The following is a 23365-nucleotide window of genomic DNA, read 5'->3' as shown; positions in this document are numbered from 1 at the left end:
TTTAAGAAAGTGGGTGTCAGTTTAGTCATAAGGAAGGCCTTTGGGCTTATGTAATGTGGATTGGGCTTCTATTTGGCCACTTTTAACCAAGTCACACAGTCAGCAGCCACTTAGACTGTACTGGGAACAAGTTACAGTGAAACGTCACCAAAGTGCTTCTCTCAGCCTGAAAAGGCTATTTTGACCAATGATTTTTTTAAGAAAATGAGTGTCAGTTTTGTCATAAGGAAGGCATTTGGGCCCATGTGTAGTACATTGGGATACTTGTTGGGCACTTTTAGGTACAACACACAGTCACCAGCCACTCAGAATGTACTGGTAACAAGTTACAGCCAAATGTCACCAAAGTGCTTTTCTCAGCCTGAAAAGGCTATTTAGACCCATGATATTTTTAAGAAAGTGGGTGTCAGTTTAGTCATAAGGAAGGCCTTTGGGCTTATGTAATGTGGATTGGGCTTCTATTTGGCCACTTTTAACCAAGTCACACAGTCAGCAGCCACTTAGACTGTACTGGGAACAAGTTACAGTGAAACGTCACCAAAGTGCTTCTCTCAGCCTGAAAAGGCTATTTTGACCAATGATTTTTTTAAGAAAATGAGTGTCAGTTTTGTCATAAGGAAGGCATTTGGGCCCATGTATAGTGCATTGGGATTCTTGTTGGGCACTTTTAGGTACAACACACAGTCACCAGCCACTCAGAATGTACTGGGAACAAGTTTACAGCCAAATGTCACCAAAGTGCTTTTCTCAGCCTGAAAAGGCTATTTAGACCCATGATATTTTTAAGAAAGTGGGTGTCAGTTTAGTCATAAGGAAGGCCTTTGGGCTCATGTAATGTGGATTGGGCTTCTATTTGGCCACTTTTATTCAAGTTACACAGTCAGCAGCTACTTAGACTGTATTGGGAACAAGTTACAGCTAAATGTCACCAAAGTGCTTCTCTCAGCCTGAAAAGGCTATTTTGACCAATGATTTTTTTAAGAAAATGAGTGTCAGTTTTGTCATAAGGAAGGCATTTGGGCCCATGTATGGTGCATTGGGATTCCTGTTGGGCACTTTTAGGTACAACACACAGTCACCAGCCACTCAGAATGTACTGGGAACAAGTTACAGCCAAATGTCACAAAAGTGCTTTTCTCAGCCTGAAAAGGCTATTTAGACCCATGATATTTTTAAGAAAGTGGGTGTCAGTTTAGTCATAAGGAAGGCCTTTGGGCTCATGTAATGTGGATTGGGCTTCTATTTGGCCACTTTTAACCAAGTCACACAGTCAGCATTCACTTAGACTGTACTGGGAACAAGTTACAGTGAAACGTCACCAAAGTGCTTCTCTCAGCCTGAAAAGGCTATTTTGACCAATGATTTTTTAAAGAAAATGAGTGTCAGTTTTGTCATAAGGAAGGCATTTGGGCCCATGTATAGTGCATTGGGATTCTTGTTGGGCACTTTTAGGTACAACACACAGTCACCAGCCACTCAGAATGTACTGGGAACAAGTTACAGCCAAATGTCACCAAAGTGCTTTTCTCAGCCTGAAAAGGCTATTTAGACCCATGATATTTTTAAGAAAGTGGGTGTCAGTTTAGTCATAAGGAAGGCCTTTGGGCTCATGTATTGTGGATTGGGCTTCTATTTGGCCACTTTTAGCCAAGTCACACAGTCAGCAGCCACTTAGACTGTACTGGGAACAAGTTACAGTGAAACGTCACCAAAGTGCTTCTCTCAGCCTGAAAAGGCTATTTTGACCAATGATTTCTTTAAGAAAATGAGTGTCAGTTTTGTCATAAGGAAGGCATTTGGGCCCATGTATAGTGCATTGGGATTCTTGTTGGGTACTTTTAGGTACAACACACAGTCACCAACCACTCAGAATGTACAGGGAACAAGTTACAGCCAAATGTCACCAAAGTGCTTCTCTCAGCCTGAAAAGGCTATTTAGACCCATGATATTTTTAAGAAAGTGGGTGTCAGTTTAGTCATAAGGAAGGCCTTTGGGCTCATGTATTGTGGATTGGGCTTCTATTTGGCCACTTTTAACCAAGTCACACAGTCAGCAGCCACTTAGACTATACTGGGAACAAGTTACAGTGAAACGTCACCAAAGTGCTTCTCTCAGCCTGAAAAGGCTATTTTGACCAATGATTTTTTTAAGAAAATGAGTGTCAGTTTTGTCATAAGGAAGGCATTTGGGCCCATGTATGGTGCATTGGGATTCCTGTTGGGCACTTTTAGGTACAACACACAGTCACCAGCCACTCAGAATGTACTGGGAACAAGTTACAGCCAAATGTCACCAAAGTGCTTTTCTCAGCCTGAAAAGGCTATTTAGACCCATGATATTTTTAAGAAAGTGGGTGTCAGTTTAGTCATAAGGAAGGCCTTTGGGCTCATGTAATGTGGATTGGGCTTATATTTGGCCACTTTTATTCAAGTCACACAGTCAGCAGCCACTTAGACTGTACTGGGAACAAGTTACAGCTAAATGTCACCAAAATGCTTCTCTCAGCCTGAAAAGGCTATTTTGACCAATGATTTTTTTAAGAAAATTAGTGTCAGTTTTGTCATAAGGAAGGCATTTGGGCCCATGTATGGTGCATTGGGATTCCTGTTGGGCACTTTTAGGTACAACACACAGTCACCAGCCACTCAGAATGTACTGGGAACAAGTTACAGCCAAATGTCACCAAAGTGCTTTTCTCAGCCTGAAAAGGCTATTTAGACCCATGATATTTTTAAGAAAGTGGGTGTCAGTTTAGTCATAAGGAAGGCCTTTGGGCTTATGTAATGTGGATTGGGCTTCTATTTGGCCACTTTTAACCAAGTCACACAGTCAGCAGCCACTTAGACTGTACTGGGAACAAGTTACAGTGAAACGTCACCAAAGTGCTTCTCTCAGCCTGAAAAGGCTATTTTGACCAATGATTTTTTTAAGAAAATGAGTGTCAGTTTTGTCATAAGGAAGGCATTTGGGCCCATGTGTAGTACATTGGGATACTTGTTGGGCACTTTTAGGTACAACACACAGTCACCAGCCACTCAGAATGTACTGGGAACAAGTTACAGCCAAATGTCACCAAAGTGCTTTTCTCAGCCTGAAAAGGCTATTTAGACCCATGATATTTTTAAGAAAGTGGGTGTCAGTTTAGTCATAAGGAAGGCCTTTGGGCTTATGTAATGTGGATTGGGCTTCTATTTGGCCACTTTTAACCAAGTCACACAGTCAGCAGCCACTTAGACTGTACTGGGAACAAGTTACAGTGAAACGTCACCAAAGTGCTTCTCTCAGCCTGAAAAGGCTATTTTGACCAATGATTTTTTTAAGAAAATGAGTGTCAGTTTTGTCATAAGGAAGGCATTTGGGCCCATGTATAGTGCATTGGGATTCTTGTTGGGCACTTTTAGGTACAACACACAGTCACCAGCCACTCAGAATGTACTGGGAACAAGTTTACAGCCAAATGTCACCAAAGTGCTTTTCTCAGCCTGAAAAGGCTATTTAGACCCATGATATTTTTAAGAAAGTGGGTGTCAGTTTAGTCATAAGGAAGGCCTTTGGGCTCATGTAATGTGGATTGGGCTTCTATTTGGCCACTTTTATTCAAGTTACACAGTCAGCAGCTACTTAGACTGTATTGGGAACAAGTTACAGCTAAATGTCACCAAAGTGCTTCTCTCAGCCTGAAAAGGCTATTTTGACCAATGATTTTTTTAAGAAAATGAGTGTCAGTTTTGTCATAAGGAAGGCATTTGGGCCCATGTATGGTGCATTGGGATTCCTGTTGGGCACTTTTAGGTACAACACACAGTCACCAGCCACTCAGAATGTACTGGGAACAAGTTACAGCCAAATGTCACAAAAGTGCTTTTCTCAGCCTGAAAAGGCTATTTAGACCCATGATATTTTTAAGAAAGTGGGTGTCAGTTTAGTCATAAGGAAGGCCTTTGGGCTCATGTAATGTGGATTGGGCTTCTATTTGGCCACTTTTAACCAAGTCACACAGTCAGCATTCACTTAGACTGTACTGGGAACAAGTTACAGTGAAACGTCACCAAAGTGCTTCTCTCAGCCTGAAAAGGCTATTTAGACCCATGATATTTTTAAGAAAGTGGGTGTCAGTTTAGTCATAAGGAAGGCCTTTGGGCTCATGTATTGTGGATTGGGCTTCTATTTGGCCACTTTTAGCCAAGTCACACAGTCAGCAGCCACTTAGACTGTACTGGGAACAAGTTACAGTGAAACGTCACCAAAGTGCTTCTCTCAGCCTGAAAAGGCTATTTTGACCAATGATTTTTTAAAGAAAATGAGTGTCAGTTTTGTCATAAGGAAGGCATTTGGGCCCATGTATAGTGCATTGGGATTCTTGTTGGGCACTATTAGGTACAACACACAGTCACCAGCCACTCAGAATGTACTGGGAACAAGTTACAGCCAAATGTCACCAAAGTGCTTTTCTCAGCCTGAAAAGGCTATTTAGACCCATGATATTTTTAAGAAAGTGGGTGTCAGTTTAGTCATAAGGAAGGCCTTTGGGCTCATGTATTGTGGATTGGGCTTCTATTTGGCCACTTTTAGCCAAGTCACACAGTCAGCAGCCACTTAGACTGTACTGGGAACAAGTTACAGTGAAACGTCACCAAAGTGCTTCTCTCAGCCTGAAAAGGCTATTTTGACCAATGATTTCTTTAAGAAAATGAGTGTCAGTTTTGTCATAAGGAAGGCATTTGGGCCCATGTATAGTGCATTGGGATTCTTGTTGGGTACTTTTAGGTACAACACACAGTCACCAACCACTCAGAATGTACAGGGAACAAGTTACAGCCAAATGTCACCAAAGTGCTTCTCTCAGCCTGAAAAGGCTATTTAGACCCATGATATTTTTAAGAAAGTGGGTGTCAGTTTAGTCATAAGGAAGGCCTTTGGGCTCATGTATTGTGGATTGGGCTTCTATTTGGCCACTTTTAACCAAGTCACACAGTCAGCAGCCACTTAGACTGTACTGGGAACAAGTTACAGTGAAACGTCACCAAAGTGCTTCTCTCAGCCTGAAAAGGCTATTTTGACCAATGATTTTTTTAAGAAAATGAGTGTCAGTTTTGTCATAAGGAAGGCATTTGGGCCCATGTATGGTGCATTGGGATTCCTGTTGGGCACTTTTAGGTACAACACACAGTCACCAGCCACTCAGAATGTACTGGGAACAAGTTACAGCCAAATGTCACCAAAGTGCTTTTCTCAGCCTGAAAAGGCTATTTAGACCCATGATATTTTTAAGAAAGTGGGTGTCAGTTTAGTCATAAGGAAGGCCTTTGGGCTCATGTAATGTGGATTGGGCTTATATTTGGCCACTTTTATTCAAGTCACACAGTCAGCAGCCACTTAGACTGTACTGGGAACAAGTTACAGCTAAATGTCACCAAAATGCTTCTCTCAGCCTGAAAAGGCTATTTTGACCAATGATTTTTTAAAGAAAATGAGTGTCAGTTTTGTCATAAGGAAGGCATTTGGGCCCATGTATGGTGCATTGGGATTCCTGTTGGGCACTTTTAGGTACAACACACAGTCACCAGCCACTCAGAATGTACTGGGAACAAGTTACAGCCAAATGTCACCAAAGTGCTTTTCTCAGCCTGAAAAGGCTATTTAGACCCATGATATTTTTAAGAAAGTGGGTGTCAGTTTAGTCATAAGGAAGGCCTTTGGGCTTATGTAATGTGGATTGGGCTTCTATTTGGCCACTTTTAACCAAGTCAAACAGTCAGCAGCCACTTAGACTGTACTGGGAACAAGTTACAGTGAAACGTCACCAAAGTGCTTCTCTCAGCCTGAAAAGGCTATTTTGACCAATGATTTTTTTAAGAAAATGAGTGTCAGTTTTGTCATAAGGAAGGCATTTGGGCCCATGTATGGTGCATTGGGATTCCTGTTGGGCACTTTTAGGTACAACACACAGTCACCAGCCACTCAGAATGTACTGGGAACAAGTTACAGCCAAATGTCACCAAAGTGCTTTTCTCAGCCTGAAAAGGCTATTTAGACCCATGATATTTTTAAGAAAGTGGGTGTCAGTTTAGTCATAAGGAAGGCCTTTGGGCTTATGTAATGTGGATTGGGCTTCTATTTGGCCACTTTTAACCAAGTCACACAGTCAGCAGCCACTTAGACTGTACTGGGAACAAGTTACAGTGAAACGTCACCAAAGTGCTTCTCTCAGCCTGAAAAGGCTATTTTGACCAATGATTTTTTTAAGAAAATGAGTGTCAGTTTTGTCATAAGGAAGGCATTTGGGCCCATGTGTAGTACATTGGGATACTTGTTGGGCACTTTTAGGTACAACACACAGTCACCAGCCACTCAGAATGTACTGGGAACAAGTTACAGCCAAATGTCACCAAAGTGCTTTTCTCAGCCTGAAAAGGCTATTTAGACCCATGATATTTTTAAGAAAGTGGGTGTCAGTTTAGTCATAAGGAAGGCCTTTGGGCTTATGTAATGTGGATTGGGCTTCTATTTGGCCACTTTTAACCAAGTCACACAGTCAGCAGCCACTTAGACTGTACTGGGAACAAGTTACAGTGAAACGTCACCAAAGTGCTTCTCTCAGCCTGAAAAGGCTATTTTGACCAATGATTTTTTTAAGAAAATGAGTGTCAGTTTTGTCATAAGGAAGGCATTTGGGCCCATGTATAGTGCATTGGGATTCTTGTTGGGCACTTTTAGGTACAACACACAGTCACCAGCCACTCAGAATGTACTGGGAACAAGTTTACAGCCAAATGTCACCAAAGTGCTTTTCTCAGCCTGAAAAGGCTATTTAGACCCATGATATTTTTAAGAAAGTGGGTGTCAGTTTAGTCATAAGGAAGGCCTTTGGGCTCATGTAATGTGGATTGGGCTTCTATTTGGCCACTTTTAACCAAGTCACACAGTCAGCAGCCACTTAGACTGTACTGGGAACAAGTTACAGTGAAACGTCACCAAAGTGCTTCTCTCAGCCTGAAAAGGCTATTTTGACCAATGATTTTTTTAAGAAAATTAGTGTCAGTTTTGTCATAAGGAAGGCATTTGGGCCCATGTATGGTGCATTGGGATTCCTGTTGGGCACTTTTAGGTACAACACACAGTCACCAGCCACTCAGAATGTACTGGGAACAAGTTACAGCCAAATGTCACCAAAGTGCTTTTCTCAGCCTGAAAAGGCTATTTAGACCCATGATATTTTTAAGAAAGTGGGTGTCAGTTTAGTCATAAGGAAGGCCTTTGGGCTCATGTAATGTGGATTGGGCTTATATTTGGCCACTTTTATTCAAGTCACACAGTCAGCAGCCACTTAGACTGTACTGGGAACAAGTTACAGCTAAATGTCACCAAAATGCTTCTCTCAGCCTGAAAAGGCTATTTTGACCAATGATTTTTTAAAGAAAATTAGTGTCAGTTTTGTCATAAGGAAGGCATTTGGGCCCATGTATGGTGCATTGGGATTCCTGTTGGGCACTTTTAGGTACAACACACAGTCACCAGCCACTCAGAATGTACTGGGAACAAGTTACAGCCAAATGTCACCAAAGTGCTTTTCTCAGCCTGAAAAGGCTATTTAGACCCATGATATTTTTAAGAAAGTGGGTGTCAGTTTAGTCATAAGGAAGGCCTTTGGGCTTATGTAATGTGGATTGGGCTTCTATTTGGCCACTTTTAACCAAGTCACACAGTCAGCAGCCACTTAGACTGTACTGGGAACAAGTTACAGTGAAACGTCACCAAAGTGCTTCTCTCAGCCTGAAAAGGCTATTTTGACCAATGATTTTTTTAAGAAAATGAGTGTCAGTTTTGTCATAAGGAAGGCATTTGGGCCCATGTGTAGTACATTGGGATACTTGTTGGGCACTTTTAGGTACAACACACAGTCACCAGCCACTCAGAATGTACTGGGAACAAGTTACAGCCAAATGTCACCAAAGTGCTTTTCTCAGCCTGAAAAGGCTATTTAGACCCATGATATTTTTAAGAAAGTGGGTGTCAGTTTAGTCATAAGGAAGGCCTTTGGGCTTATGTAATGTGGATTGGGCTTCTATTTGGCCACTTTTAACCAAGTCACACAGTCAGCAGCCACTTAGACTGTACTGGGAACAAGTTACAGTGAAACGTCACCAAAGTGCTTCTCTCAGCCTGAAAAGGCTATTTTGACCAATGATTTTTTTAAGAAAATGAGTGTCAGTTTTGTCATAAGGAAGGCATTTGGGCCCATGTATGGTGCATTGGGATTCCTGTTGGGCACTTTTAGGTACAACACACAGTCACCAGCCACTCAGAATGTACTGGGAACAAGTTACAGCCAAATGTCACCAAAGTGCTTTTCTCAGCCTGAAAAGGCTATTTAGACCCATGATATTTTTAAGAAAGTGGGTGTCAGTTTAGTCATAAGGAAGGCCTTTGGGCTTATGTAATGTGGATTGGGCTTCTATTTGGCCACTTTTAACCAAGTCACACAGTCAGCAGCCACTTAGACTGTACTGGGAACAAGTTACAGTGAAACGTCACCAAAGTGCTTCTCTCAGCCTGAAAAGGCTATTTTGACCAATGATTTTTTTAAGAAAATGAGTGTCAGTTTTGTCATAAGGAAGGCATTTGGGCCCATGTGTAGTACATTGGGATACTTGTTGGGCACTTTTAGGTACAACACACAGTCACCAGCCACTCAGAATGTACTGGGAACAAGTTACAGTGAAACGTCACCAAAGTGCTTCTCTCAGCCTGAAAAGGCTATTTAGACCCATGATATTTTTAAGAAAGTGGGTGTCAGTTTAGTCATAAGGAAGGCCTTTGGGCTCATGTATTGTGGATTGGGCTTCTATTTGGCCACTTTTAGCCAAGTCACACAGTCAGCAGCCACTTAGACTGTACTGGGAACAAGTTACAGTGAAACGTCACCAAAGTGCTTCTCTCAGCCTGAAAAGGCTATTTTGACCAATGATTTTTTAAAGAAAATGAGTGTCAGTTTTATCATAAGGAAGGCATTTGGGCCCATGTATAGTGCATTGGGATTCTTGTTGGGCACTTTTAGGTACAACACACAGTCACCAGCCACTCAGAATGTACTGGGAACAAGTTACAGCCAAATGTCACCAAAGTGCTTTTCTCAGCCTGAAAAGGCTATTTAGACCCATGATATTTTTAAGAAAGTGGGTGTCAGTTTAGTCATAAGGAAGGCCTTTGGGCTCATGTATTGTGGATTGGGCTTCTATTTGGCCACTTTTAGCCAAGTCACACAGTCAGCAGCCACTTAGACTGTACTGGGAACAAGTTACAGTGAAACGTCACCAAATTGCTTTTCTCAGCCTGAAAAGGCTATTTTGACCAATGATTTCTTTAAGAAAATGAGTGTCAGTTTTGTCATAAGGAAGGCATTTGGGCCCATGTATAGTGCATTGGGATTCTTGTTGGGTACTTTTAGGTACAACACACAGTCACCAACCACTCAGAATGTACAGGGAACAAGTTACAGCCAAATGTCACCAAAGTGCTTCTCTCAGCCTGAAAAGGCTATTTAGACCCATGATATTTTTAAGAAAGTGGGTGTCAGTTTAGTCATAAGGAAGGCCATTGGGCTCATGTATTGTGGATTGGGCTTCTATTTGGCCACTTTTAACCAAGTCACACAGTCAGCAGCCACTTAGACTGTACTGGGAACAAGTTACAGTGAAACGTCACCAAAGTGCTTCTCTCAGCCTGAAAAGGCTATTTTGACCAATGATTTTTTTAAGAAAATGAGTGTCAGTTTTGTCATAAGGAAGGCATTTGGGCCCATGTATGGTGCATTGGGATTCCTGTTGGGCACTTTTAGGTACAACACACAGTCACCAGCCACTCAGAATGTACTGGGAACAAGTTACAGCCAAATGTCACCAAAGTGCTTTTCTCAGCCTGAAAAGGCTATTTAGACCCATGATATTTTTAAGAAAGTGGGTGTCAGTTTAGTCATAAGGAAGGCCTTTGGGCTCATGTAATGTGGATTGGGCTTATATTTGGCCACTTTTATTCAAGTCACACAGTCAGCAGCCACTTAGACTGTACTGGGAACAAGTTACAGCTAAATGTCACCAAAATGCTTCTCTCAGCCTGAAAAGGTTATTTTGACCAATGATTTTTTAAAGAAAATTAGTGTCAGTTTTGTCATAAGGAAGGCATTTGGGCCCATGTATGGTGCATTGGGATTCCTGTTGGGCACTTTTAGGTACAACACACAGTCACCAGCCACTCAGAATGTACTGGGAACAAGTTACAGCCAAATGTCACCAAAGTGCTTTTCTCAGCCTGAAAAGGCTATTTAGACCCATGATATTTTTAAGAAAGTGGGTGTCAGTTTAGTCATAAGGAAGGCCTTTGGGCTTATGTAATGTGGATTGGGCTTCTATTTGGCCACTTTTAACCAAGTCACACAGTCAGCAGCCACTTAGACTGTACTGGGAACAAGTTACAGTGAAACGTCACCAAAGTGCTTCTCTCAGCCTGAAAAGGCTATTTTGACCAATGATTTTTTTAAGAAAATGAGTGTCAGTTTTGTCATAAGGAAGGCATTTGGGCCCATGTGTAGTACATTGGGATACTTGTTGGGCACTTTTAGGTACAACACACAGTCACCAGCCACTCAGAATGTACTGGTAACAAGTTACAGCCAAATGTCACCAAAGTGCTTTTCTCAGCCTGAAAAGGCTATTTAGACCCATGATATTTTTAAGAAAGTGGGTGTCAGTTTAGTCATAAGGAAGGCCTTTGGGCTTATGTAATGTGGATTGGGCTTCTATTTGGCCACTTTTAACCAAGTCACACAGTCAGCAGCCACTTAGACTGTACTGGGAACAAGTTACAGTGAAACGTCACCAAAGTGCTTCTCTCAGCCTGAAAAGGCTATTTTGACCAATGATTTTTTTAAGAAAATGAGTGTCAGTTTTGTCATAAGGAAGGCATTTGGGCCCATGTGTAGTACATTGGGATACTTGTTGGGCACTTTTAGGTACAACACACAGTCACCAGCCACTCAGAATGTACTGGGAACAAGTTACAGCCAAATGTCACCAAAGTGCTTTTCTCAGCCTGAAAAGGCTATTTAGACCCATGATATTTTTAAGAAAGTGGGTGTCAGTTTAGTCATAAGGAAGGCCTTTGGGCTTATGTAATGTGGATTGGGCTTCTATTTGGCCACTTTTAACCAAGTCACACAGTCAGCAGCCACTTAGACTGTACTGGGAACAAGTTACAGTGAAACGTCACCAAAGTGCTTCTCTCAGCCTGAAAAGGCTATTTTGACCAATGATTTTTTTAAGAAAATGAGTGTCAGTTTTGTCATAAGGAAGGCATTTGGGCCCATGTATGGTGCATTGGGATTCCTGTTGGGCACTTTTAGGTACAACACACAGTCACCAGCCACTCAGAATGTACTGGGAACAAGTTACAGCCAAATGTCACCAAAGTGCTTTTCTCAGCCTGAAAAGGCTATTTAGACCCATGATATTTTTAAGAAAGTGGGTGTCAGTTTAGTCATAAGGAAGGCCTTTGGGCTTATGTAATGTGGATTGGGCTTCTATTTGGCCACTTTTAACCAAGTCACACAGTCAGCAGCCACTTAGACTGTACTGGGAACAAGTTACAGTGAAACGTCACCAAAGTGCTTCTCTCAGCCTGAAAAGGCTATTTTGACCAATGATTTTTTTAAGAAAATGAGTGTCAGTTTTGTCATAAGGAAGGCATTTGGGCCCATGTGTAGTACATTGGGATACTTGTTGGGCACTTTTAGGTACAACACACAGTCACCAGCCACTCAGAATGTACTGGGAACAAGTTACAGTGAAACGTCACCAAAGTGCTTCTCTCAGCCTGAAAAGGCTATTTAGACCCATGATATTTTTAAGAAAGTGGGTGTCAGTTTAGTCATAAGGAAGGCCTTTGGGCTCATGTATTGTGGATTGGGCTTCTATTTGGCCACTTTTAGCCAAGTCACACAGTCAGCAGCCACTTAGACTGTACTGGGAACAAGTTACAGTGAAACGTCACCAAAGTGCTTCTCTCAGCCTGAAAAGGCTATTTTGACCAATGATTTTTTAAAGAAAATGAGTGTCAGTTTTATCATAAGGAAGGCATTTGGGCCCATGTATAGTGCATTGGGATTCTTGTTGGGCACTTTTAGGTACAACACACAGTCACCAGCCACTCAGAATGTACTGGGAACAAGTTACAGCCAAATGTCACCAAAGTGCTTTTCTCAGCCTGAAAAGGCTATTTAGACCCATGATATTTTTAAGAAAGTGGGTGTCAGTTTAGTCATAAGGAAGGCCTTTGGGCTCATGTATTGTGGATTGGGCTTCTATTTGGCCACTTTTAGCCAAGTCACACAGTCAGCAGCCACTTAGACTGTACTGGGAACAAGTTACAGTGAAACGTCACCAAATTGCTTTTCTCAGCCTGAAAAGGCTATTTTGACCAATGATTTCTTTAAGAAAATGAGTGTCAGTTTTGTCATAAGGAAGGCATTTGGGCCCATGTATAGTGCATTGGGATTCTTGTTGGGTACTTTTAGGTACAACACACAGTCACCAACCACTCAGAATGTACAGGGAACAAGTTACAGCCAAATGTCACCAAAGTGCTTCTCTCAGCCTGAAAAGGCTATTTAGACCCATGATATTTTTAAGAAAGTGGGTGTCAGTTTAGTCATAAGGAAGGCCATTGGGCTCATGTATTGTGGATTGGGCTTCTATTTGGCCACTTTTAACCAAGTCACACAGTCAGCAGCCACTTAGACTGTACTGGGAACAAGTTACAGTGAAACGTCACCAAAGTGCTTCTCTCAGCCTGAAAAGGCTATTTTGACCAATGATTTTTTTAAGAAAATGAGTGTCAGTTTTGTCATAAGGAAGGCATTTGGGCCCATGTATGGTGCATTGGGATTCCTGTTGGGCACTTTTAGGTACAACACACAGTCACCAGCCACTCAGAATGTACTGGGAACAAGTTACAGCCAAATGTCACCAAAGTGCTTTTCTCAGCCTGAAAAGGCTATTTAGACCCATGATATTTTTAAGAAAGTGGGTGTCAGTTTAGTCATAAGGAAGGCCTTTGGGCTCATGTAATGTGGATTGGGCTTATATTTGGCCACTTTTATTCAAGTCACACAGTCAGCAGCCACTTAGACTGTACTGGGAACAAGTTACAGCTAAATGTCACCAAAATGCTTCTCTCAGCCTGAAAAGGTTATTTTGACCAATGATTTTTTAAAGAAAATTAGTGTCAGTTTTGTCATAAGGAAGGCATTTGGGCCCATGTATGGTGCATTGGGATTCCTGTTGGGCACTTTTAGGTACAACACACAGTCACCAGCCACTCAGAATGTACTGGGAACAAGTTACAGCCAAATGTCACCAAAGTGCTTTTCTCAGCCTGAAAAGGCTATTTAGACACATGATATTTTTAAGAAAGTGGGTGTCAGTTTAGTCATAAGGAAGGCCTTTGGGCTTATGTAATGTGGATTGGGCTTCTATTTGGCCACTTTTAACCAAGTCACACAGTCAGCAGCCACTTAGACTGTACTGGGAACAAGTTACAGTGAAACGTCACCAAAGTGCTTCTCTCAGCCTGAAAAGGCTATTTTGACCAATGATTTTTTTAAGAAAATGAGTGTCAGTTTTGTCATAAGGAAGGCATTTGGGCCCATGTGTAGTACATTGGGATACTTGTTGGGCACTTTTAGGTACAACACACAGTCACCAGCCACTCAGAATGTACTGGTAACAAGTTACAGCCAAATGTCACCAAAGTGCTTTTCTCAGCCTGAAAAGGCTATTTAGACCCATGATATTTTTAAGAAAGTGGGTGTCAGTTTAGTCATAAGGAAGGCCTTTGGGCTTATGTAATGTGGATTGGGCTTCTATTTGGCCACTTTTAACCAAGTCACACAGTCAGCAGCCACTTAGACTGTACTGGGAACAAGTTACAGTGAAACGTCACCAAAGTGCTTCTCTCAGCCTGAAAAGGCTATTTTGACCAATGATTTTTTTAAGAAAATGAGTGTCAGTTTTGTCATAAGGAAGGCATTTGGGCCCATGTGTAGTACATTGGGATACTTGTTGGGCACTTTTAGGTACAACACACAGTCACCAGCCACTCAGAATGTACTGGTAACAAGTTACAGCCAAATGTCACCAAAGTGCTTTTCTCAGCCTGAAAAGGCTATTTAGACCCATGATATTTTTAAGAAAGTGGGTGTCAGTTTAGTCATAAGGAAGGCCTTTGGGCTTATGTAATGTGGATTGGGCTTCTATTTGGCCACTTTTAACCAAGTCACACAGTCAGCAGCCACTTAGACTGTACTGGGAACAAGTTACAGTGAAACGTCACCAAAGTGCTTCTCTCAGCCTGAAAAGGCTATTTTGACCAATGATTTTTTTTAAGAAAATGAGTGTCAGTTTTGTCATAAGGAAGGCATTTGGGCCCATGTATGGTGCATTGGGATTCCTGTTGGGCACTTTTAGGTACAACACACAGTCACCAGCCACTCAGAATGTACTGGGAACAAGTTACAGCCAAATGTCACCAAAGTGCTTTTCTCAGCCTGAAAAGGCTATTTAGACCCATGATATTTTTAAGAAAGTGGGTGTCAGTTTAGTCATAAGGAAGGCCTTTGGGCTCATGTAATGTGGATTGGGCTTATATTTGGCCACTTTTATTCAAGTCACACAGTCAGCAGCCACTTAGACTGTACTGGGAACAAGTTACAGCTAAATGTCACCAAAATGCTTCTCTCAGCCTGAAAAGGTTATTTTGACCAATGATTTTTTAAAGAAAATTAGTGTCAGTTTTGTCATAAGGAAGGCATTTGGGCCCATGTATGGTGCATTGGGATTCCTGTTGGGCACTTTTAGGTACAACACACAGTCACCAGCCACTCAGAATGTACTGGGAACAAGTTACAGCCAAATGTCACCAAAGTGCTTTTCTCAGCCTGAAAAGGCTATTTAGACCCATGATATTTTTAAGAAAGTGGGTGTCAGTTTAGTCATAAGGAAGGCCTTTGGGCTTATGTAATGTGGATTGGGCTTCTATTTGGCCACTTTTAACCAAGTCACACAGTCAGCAGCCACTTAGACTGTACTGGGAACAAGTTACAGTGAAACGTCACCAAAGTGCTTCTCTCAGCCTGAAAAGGCTATTTTGACCAATGATTTTTTTAAGAAAATGAGTGTCAGTTTTGTCATAAGGAAGGCATTTGGGCCCATGTGTAGTACATTGGGATACTTGTTGGGCACTTTTAGGTACAACACACAGTCACCAGCCACTCAGAATGTACTGGTAACAAGTTACAGCCAAATGTCACCAAAGTGCTTTTCTCAGCCTGAAAAGGCTATTTAGACCCATGATATTTTTAAGAAAGTGGGTGTCAGTTTAGTCATAAGGAAGGCCTTTGGGCTTATGTAATGTGGATTGGGCTTCTATTTGGCCACTTTTAACCAAGTCACACAGTCAGCAGCCACTTAGACTGTACTGGGAACAAGTTACAGTGAAACGTCACCAAAGTGCTTCTCTCAGCCTGAAAAGGCTATTTTGACCAATGATTTTTTTAAGAAAATGAGTGTCAGTTTTGTCATAAGGAAGGCATTTGGGCCCATGTATAGTGCATTGGGATTCTTGTTGGGCACTTTTAGGTACAACACACAGTCACCAGCCACTCAGAATGTACTGGGAACAAGTTTACAGCCAAATGTCACCAAAGTGCTTTTCTCAGCCTGAAAAGGCTATTTAGACCCATGATATTTTTAAGAAAGTGGGTGTCAGTTTAGTCATAAGGAAGGCCTTTGGGCTCATGTAATGTGGATTGGGCTTCTATTTGGCCACTTTTATTCAAGTTACACAGTCAGCAGCTACTTAGACTGTATTGGGAACAAGTTACAGCTAAATGTCACCAAAGTGCTTATCTCAGCCTGAAAAGGCTATTTTGACCAATGATTTTTTTAAGAAAATGAGTGTCAGTTTTGTCATAAGGAAGGCATTTGGGCCCATGTATGGTGCATTGGGATTCCTGTTGGGCACTTTTAGGTACAACACACAGTCACCAGCCACTCAGAATGTACTGGGAACAAGTTACAGCCAAATGTCACAAAAGTGCTTTTCTCAGCCTGAAAAGGCTATTTAGACCCATGATATTTTTAAGAAAGTGGGTGTCAGTTTAGTCATAAGGAAGGCCTTTGGGCTCATGTAATGTGGATTGGGCTTCTATTTGGCCACTTTTAACCAAGTCACACAGTCAGCATTCACTTAGACTGTACTGGGAACAAGTTACAGTGAAACGTCACCAAAGTGCTTCTCTCAGCCTGAAAAGGCTATTTAGACCCATGATATTTTTAAGAAAGTGGGTGTCAGTTTAGTCATAAGGAAGGCCTTTGGGCTCATATATTGTGGATTGGGCTTCTATTTGGCCACTTTTAGCCAAGTCACACAGTCAGCAGCCACTTAGACTGTACTGGGAACAAGTTACAGTGAAACGTCACCAAAGTGCTTCTCTCAGCCTGAAAAGGCTATTTTGACCAATGATTTTTTAAAGAAAATGAGTGTCAGTTTTGTCATAAGGAAGGCATTTGGGCCCATGTATAGTGCATTGGGATTCTTGTTGGGCACTTTTAGGTACAACACACAGTCACCAGCCACTCAGAATGTACTGGGAACAAGTTACAGCCAAATGTCACCAAAGTGCTTTTCTCAGCCTGAAAAGGCTATTTAGACCCATGATATTTTTAAGAAAGTGGGTGTCAGTTTAGTCATAAGGAAGGCCTTTGGGCTCATGTATTGTGGATTGGGCTTCTATTTGGCCACTTTTAGCCAAGTCACACAGTCAGCAGCCACTTAGACTGTACTGGGAACAAGTTACAGTGAAACGTCACCAAAGTGCTTCTCTCAGCCTGAAAAGGCTATTTTGACCAATGATTTCTTTAAGAAAATGAGTGTCAGTTTTGTCATAAGGAAGGCATTTGGGCCCATGTATAGTGCATTGGGATTCTTGTTGGGTACTTTTAGGTACAACACACAGTCACCAACCACTCAGAATGTACAGGGAACAAGTTACAGCCAAATGTCACCAAAGTGCTTCTCTCAGCCTGAAAAGGCTATTTAGACCCATGATATTTTTAAGAAAGTGGGTGTCAGTTTAGTCATAAGGAAGGCCTTTGGGCTCATGTATTGTGGATTGGGCTTCTATTTGGCCACTTTTAACCAAGTCACACAGTCAGCAGCCACTTAGACTATACTGGGAACAAGTTACAGTGAAACGTCACCAAAGTGCTTCTCTCAGCCTGAAAAGGCTATTTTGACCAATGATTTTTTTAAGAAAATTAGTGTCAGTTTTGTCATAAGGAAGGCATTTGGGCCCATGTATGGTGCATTGGGATTCCTGTTGGGCACTTTTAGGTACAACACACAGTCACCAGCCACTCAGAATGTACTGGGAACAAGTTACAGCCAAATGTCACCAAAGTGCTTTTCTCAGCCTGAAAAGGCTATTTAGACCCATGATATTTTTAAGAAAGTGGGTGTCAGTTTAGTCATAAGGAAGGCCTTTGGGCTCATGTAATGTGGATTGGGCTTATATTTGGCCACTTTTATTCAAGTCACACAGTCAGCAGCCACTTAGACTGTACTGGGAACAAGTTACAGCTAAATGTCACCAAAATGCTTCTCTCAGCCTGAAAAGGCTATTTTGACCAATGATTTTTTTAAGAAAATGAGTGTCAGTTTTGTCATAAGGAAGGCATTTGGGCCCATGTATGGTGCATTGGGATTCCTGTTGGGCACTTTTAGGTACAACACACAGTCACCAGCCACTCAGAATGTACTGGGAACAAGTTACAGCCAAATGTCACCAAAGTGCTTTTCTCAGCCTGAAAAGGCTATTTAGACCCATGATATTTTTAAGAAAGTGGGTGTCAGTTTAGTCATAAGGAAGGCCTTTGGGCTTATGTAATGTGGATTGGGCTTCTATTTGGCCACTTTTAACCAAGTCACACAGTCAGCAGCCACTTAGACTGTACTGGGAACAAGTTACAGTGAAAAGTCACCAAAGTGCTTCTCTCAGCCTGAAAAGGCTATTTTGACCAATGATTTTTTAAAGAAAATGAGTGTCAGTTTTGTCATAAGGAAGGCATTTGGGCCCATGTATAGTGCATTGGGATTCTTGTTGGGCACTTTTAGGTACAACACACAGTCACCAGCCACTCAGAATGTACTGGGAACAAGTTACAGCCAAATGTCACCAAAGTGCTTTTCTCAGCCTGAAAAGGCTATTTAGACCCATGATATTTTTAAGAAAGTGGGTGTCAGTTTAGTCATAAGGAAGGCCTTTGGGCTTATGTAATGTGGATTGGGCTTCTATTTGGCCACTTTTAACCAAGTCACACAGTCAGCAGCCACTTAGACTGTACTGGGAACAAGTTACAGTGAAACGTCACCAAAGTGCTTCTCTCAGCCTGAAAAGGCTATTTTGACCAATGATTTTTTTAAGAAAATGAGTGTCAGTTTTGTCATAAGGAAGGCATTTGGGCCCATGTGTAGTACATTGGGATACTTGTTGGGCACTTTTAGGTACAACACACAGTCACCAGCCACTCAGAATGTACTGGTAACAAGTTACAGCCAAATGTCACCAAAGTGCTTTTCTCAGCCTGAAAAGGCTATTTAGACCCATGATATTTTTAAGAAAGTGGGTGTCAGTTTAGTCATAAGGAAGGCCTTTGGGCTTATGTAATGTGGATTGGGCTTCTATTTGGCCACTTTTAACCAAGTCACACAGTCAGCAGCCACTTAGACTGTACTGGGAACAAGTTACAGTGAAACGTCACCAAAGTGCTTCTCTCAGCCTGAAAAGGCTATTTTGACCAATGATTTTTTTAAGAAAATGAGTGTCAGTTTTGTCATAAGGAAGGCATTTGGGCCCATGTATAGTGCATTGGGATTCTTGTTGGGCACTTTTAGGTACAACACACAGTCACCAGCCACTCAGAATGTACTGGGAACAAGTTTACAGCCAAATGTCACCAAAGTGCTTTTCTCAGCCTGAAAAGGCTATTTAGACCCATGATATTTTTAAGAAAGTGGGTGTCAGTTTAGTCATAAGGAAGGCCTTTGGGCTCATGTAATGTGGATTGGGCTTCTATTTGGCCACTTTTATTCAAGTTACACAGTCAGCAGCTACTTAGACTGTATTGGGAACAAGTTACAGCTAAATGTCACCAAAGTGCTTCTCTCAGCCTGAAAAGGCTATTTTGACCAATGATTTTTTTAAGAAAATGAGTGTCAGTTTTGTCATAAGGAAGGCATTTGGGCCCATGTATGGTGCATTGGGATTCCTGTTGGGCACTTTTAGGTACAACACACAGTCACCAGCCACTCAGAATGTACTGGGAACAAGTTACAGCCAAATGTCACAAAAGTGCTTTTCTCAGCCTGAAAAGGCTATTTAGACCCATGATATTTTTAAGAAAGTGGGTGTCAGTTTAGTCATAAGGAAGGCCTTTGGGCTCATGTAATGTGGATTGGGCTTCTATTTGGCCACTTTTAACCAAGTCAAACAGTCAGCATTCACTTAGACTGTACTGGGAACAAGTTACAGTGAAACGTCACCAAAGTGCTTCTCTCAGCCTGAAAAGGCTATTTAGACCCATGATATTTTTAAGAAAGTGGGTGTCAGTTTAGTCATAAGGAAGGCCTTTGGGCTCATGTATTGTGGATTGGGCTTCTATTTGGCCACTTTTAGCCAAGTCACACAGTCAGCAGCCACTTAGACTGTACTGGGAACAAGTTACAGTGAAACGTCACCAAAGTGCTTCTCTCAGCCTGAAAAGGCTATTTTGACCAATGATTTTTTAAAGAAAATGAGTGTCAGTTTTGTCATAAGGAAGGCATTTGGGCCCATGTATAGTGCATTGGGATTCTTGTTGGGCACTTTTAGGTACAACACACAGTCACCAGCCACTCAGAATGTACTGGGAACAAGTTACAGCCAAATGTCACCAAAGTGCTTTTCTCAGCCTGAAAAGGCTATTTAGACCCATGATATTTTTAAGAAAGTGGGTGTCAGTTTAGTCATAAGGAAGGCCTTTGGGCTCATGTATTGTGGATTGGGCTTCTATTTGGCCACTTTTAGCCAAGTCACACAGTCAGCAGCCACTTAGACTGTACTGGGAACAAGTTACAGTGAAACGTCACCAAAGTGCTTCTCTCAGCCTGAAAAGGCTATTTTGACCAATGATTTCTTTAAGAAAATGAGTGTCAGTTTTGTCATAAGGAAGGCATTTGGGCCCATGTATAGTGCATTGGGATTCTTGTTGGGTACTTTTAGGTACAACACACAGTCACCAACCACTCAGAATGTACAGGGAACAAGTTACAGCCAAATGTCACCAAAGTGCTTCTCTCAGCCTGAAAAGGCTATTTAGACCCATGATATTTTTAAGAAAGTGGGTGTCAGTTTAGTCATAAGGAAGGCCTTTGGGCTCATGTATTGTGGATTGGGCTTCTATTTGGCCACTTTTAACCAAGTCACACAGTCAGCAGCCACTTAGACTATACTGGGAACAAGTTACAGTGAAACGTCACCAAAGTGCTTCTCTCAGCCTGAAAAGGCTATTTTGACCAATGATTTTTTTAAGAAAATGAGTGTCAGTTTTGTCATAAGGAAGGCATTTGGGCCCATGTATGGTGCATTGGGATTCCTGTTGGGCACTTTTAGGTACAACACACAGTCACCAGCCACTCAGAATGTACTGGGAACAAGTTACAGCCAAATGTCACCAAAGTGCTTTTCTCAGCCTGAAAAGGCTATTTAGACCCATGATATTTTTAAGAAAGTGGGTGTCAGTTTAGTCATAAGGAAGGCCTTTGGGCTCACGTAATGTGGATTGGGCTTATATTTGGCCACTTTTATTCAAGTCACACAGTCAGCAGCCACTTAGACTGTACTGGGAACAAGTTACAGCTAAATGTCACCAAAATGCTTCTCTCAGCCTGAAAAGGCTATTTTGACCAATGATTTTTTTAAGAAAATTAGTGTCAGTTTTGTCATAAGGAAGGCATTTGGGCCCATGTATGGTGCATTGGGATTCCTGTTGGGCACTTTTAGGTACAACACACAGTCACCAGCCACTCAGAATGTACTGGTAACAAGTTACAGCCAAATGTCACCAAAGTGCTTTTCTCAGCCTGAAAAGGCTATTTAGACCCATGATATTTTTAAGAAAGTGGGTGTCAGTTTAGTCATAAGGAAGGCCTTTGGGCTTATGTAATGTGGATTGGGCTTCTATTTGGCCACTTTTAACCAAGTCACACAGTCAGCAGCCACTTAGACTGTACTGGGAACAAGTTACAGTGAAACGTCACCAAAGTGCTTCTCTCAGCCTGAAAAGGCTATTTTGACCAATGATTTTTTTAAGAAAATGAGTGTCAGTTTTGTCATAAGGAAGGCATTTGGGCCCATGTATAGTGCATTGGGATTCTTGTTGGGCACTTTTAGGTACAACACACAGTCACCAGCCACTCAGAATGTACTGGGAACAAGTTTACAGCCAAATGTCACCAAAGTGCTTTTCTCAGCCTGAAAAGGCTATTTAGACCCATGATATTTTTAAGAAAGTGGGTGTCAGTTTAGTCATAAGGAAGGCCTTTGGGCTCATGTAATGTGGATTGGGCTTCTATTTGGCCACTTTTATTCAAGTTACACAGTCAGCAGCTACTTAGACTGTATTGGGAACAAGTTACAGCTAAATGTCACCAAAGTGCTTCTCTCAGCCTGAAAAGGCTATTTTGACCAATGATTTTTTTAAGAAAATGAGTGTCAGTTTTGTCATAAGGAAGGCATTTGGGCCCATGTATGGTGCATTGGGATTCCTGTTGGGCACTTTTAGGTACAACACACAGTCACCAGCCACTCAGAATGTACTGGGAACAAGTTACAGCCAAATGTCACAAAAGTGCTTTTCTCAGCCTGAAAAGGCTATTTAGACCCATGATATTTTTAAGAAAGTGGGTGTCAGTTTAGTCATAAGGAAGGCCTTTGGGCTCATGTAATGTGGATTGGGCTTCTATTTGGCCACTTTTAACCAAGTCACACAGTCAGCATTCACTTAGACTGTACTGGGAACAAGTTACAGTGAAACGTCACCAAAGTGCTTCTCTCAGCCTGAAAAGGCTATTTAGACCCATGATATTTTTAAGAAAGTGGGTGTCAGTTTAGTCATAAGGAAGGCCTTTGGGCTCATGTATTGTGGATTGGGCTTCTATTTGGCCACTTTTAGCCAAGTCACACAGTCAGCAGCCACTTAGACTGTACTGGGAACAAGTTACAGTGAAACGTCACCAAAGTGCTTCTCTCAGCCTGAAAAGGCTATTTTGACCAATGATTTTTTAAAGAAAATGAGTGTCAGTTTTGTCATAAGGAAGGCATTTGGGCCCATGTATAGTGCATTGGGATTCTTGTTGGGCACTTTTAGGTACAACACACAGTCACCAGCCACTCAGAATGTACTGGGAACAAGTTACAGCCAAATGTCACCAAAGTGCTTTTCTCAGCCTGAAAAGGCTATTTAGACCCATGATATTTTTAAGAAAGTGGGTGTCAGTTTAGTCATAAGGAAGGCCTTTGGGCTCATGTATTGTGGATTGGGCTTCTATTTGGCCACTTTTAGCCAAGTCACACAGTCAGCAGCCACTTAGACTGTACTGGGAACAAGTTACAGTGAAACGTCACCAAAGTGCTTCTCTCAGCCTGAAAAGGCTATTTTGACCAATGATTTTTTTAAGAAAATGAGTGTCAGTTTTGTCATAAGGAAGGCATTTGGGCCCATGTATAGTGCATTGGGATTCTTGTTGGGTACTTTTAGGTACAACACACAGTCACCAACCACTCAGAATGTACAGGGAACAAGTTACAGCCAAATGTCACCAAAGTGCTTCTCTCAGCCTGAAAAGGCTATTTAGACCCATGATATTTTTAAGAAAGTGGGTGTCAGTTTAGTCATAAGGAAGGCCTTTGGGCTCATGTATTGTGGATTGGGCTTCTATTTGGCCACTTTTAACCAAGTCACACAGTCAGCAGCCACTTAGACTATACTGGGAACAAGTTACAGTGAAACGTCACCAAAGTGCTTCTCTCAGCCTGAAAAGGCTATTTTGACCAATGATTTTTTTAAGAAAATTAGTGTCAGTTTTGTCATAAGGAAGGCATTTGGGCCCATGTATGGTGCATTGGGATTCCTGTTGGGCACTTTTAGGTACAACACACAGTCACCAGCCACTCAGAATGTACTGGGAACAAGTTACAGCCAAATGTCACCAAAG

This window comes from Gymnoscopelus microlampas (genome assembly GCF_963454915.1).
Source record: "Gymnoscopelus microlampas genome assembly, chromosome: 3".
NCBI lineage: Eukaryota > Metazoa > Chordata > Actinopteri > Myctophiformes > Myctophidae > Gymnoscopelus > Gymnoscopelus microlampas.
This window is presented reverse-complemented; position numbering follows the sequence as displayed.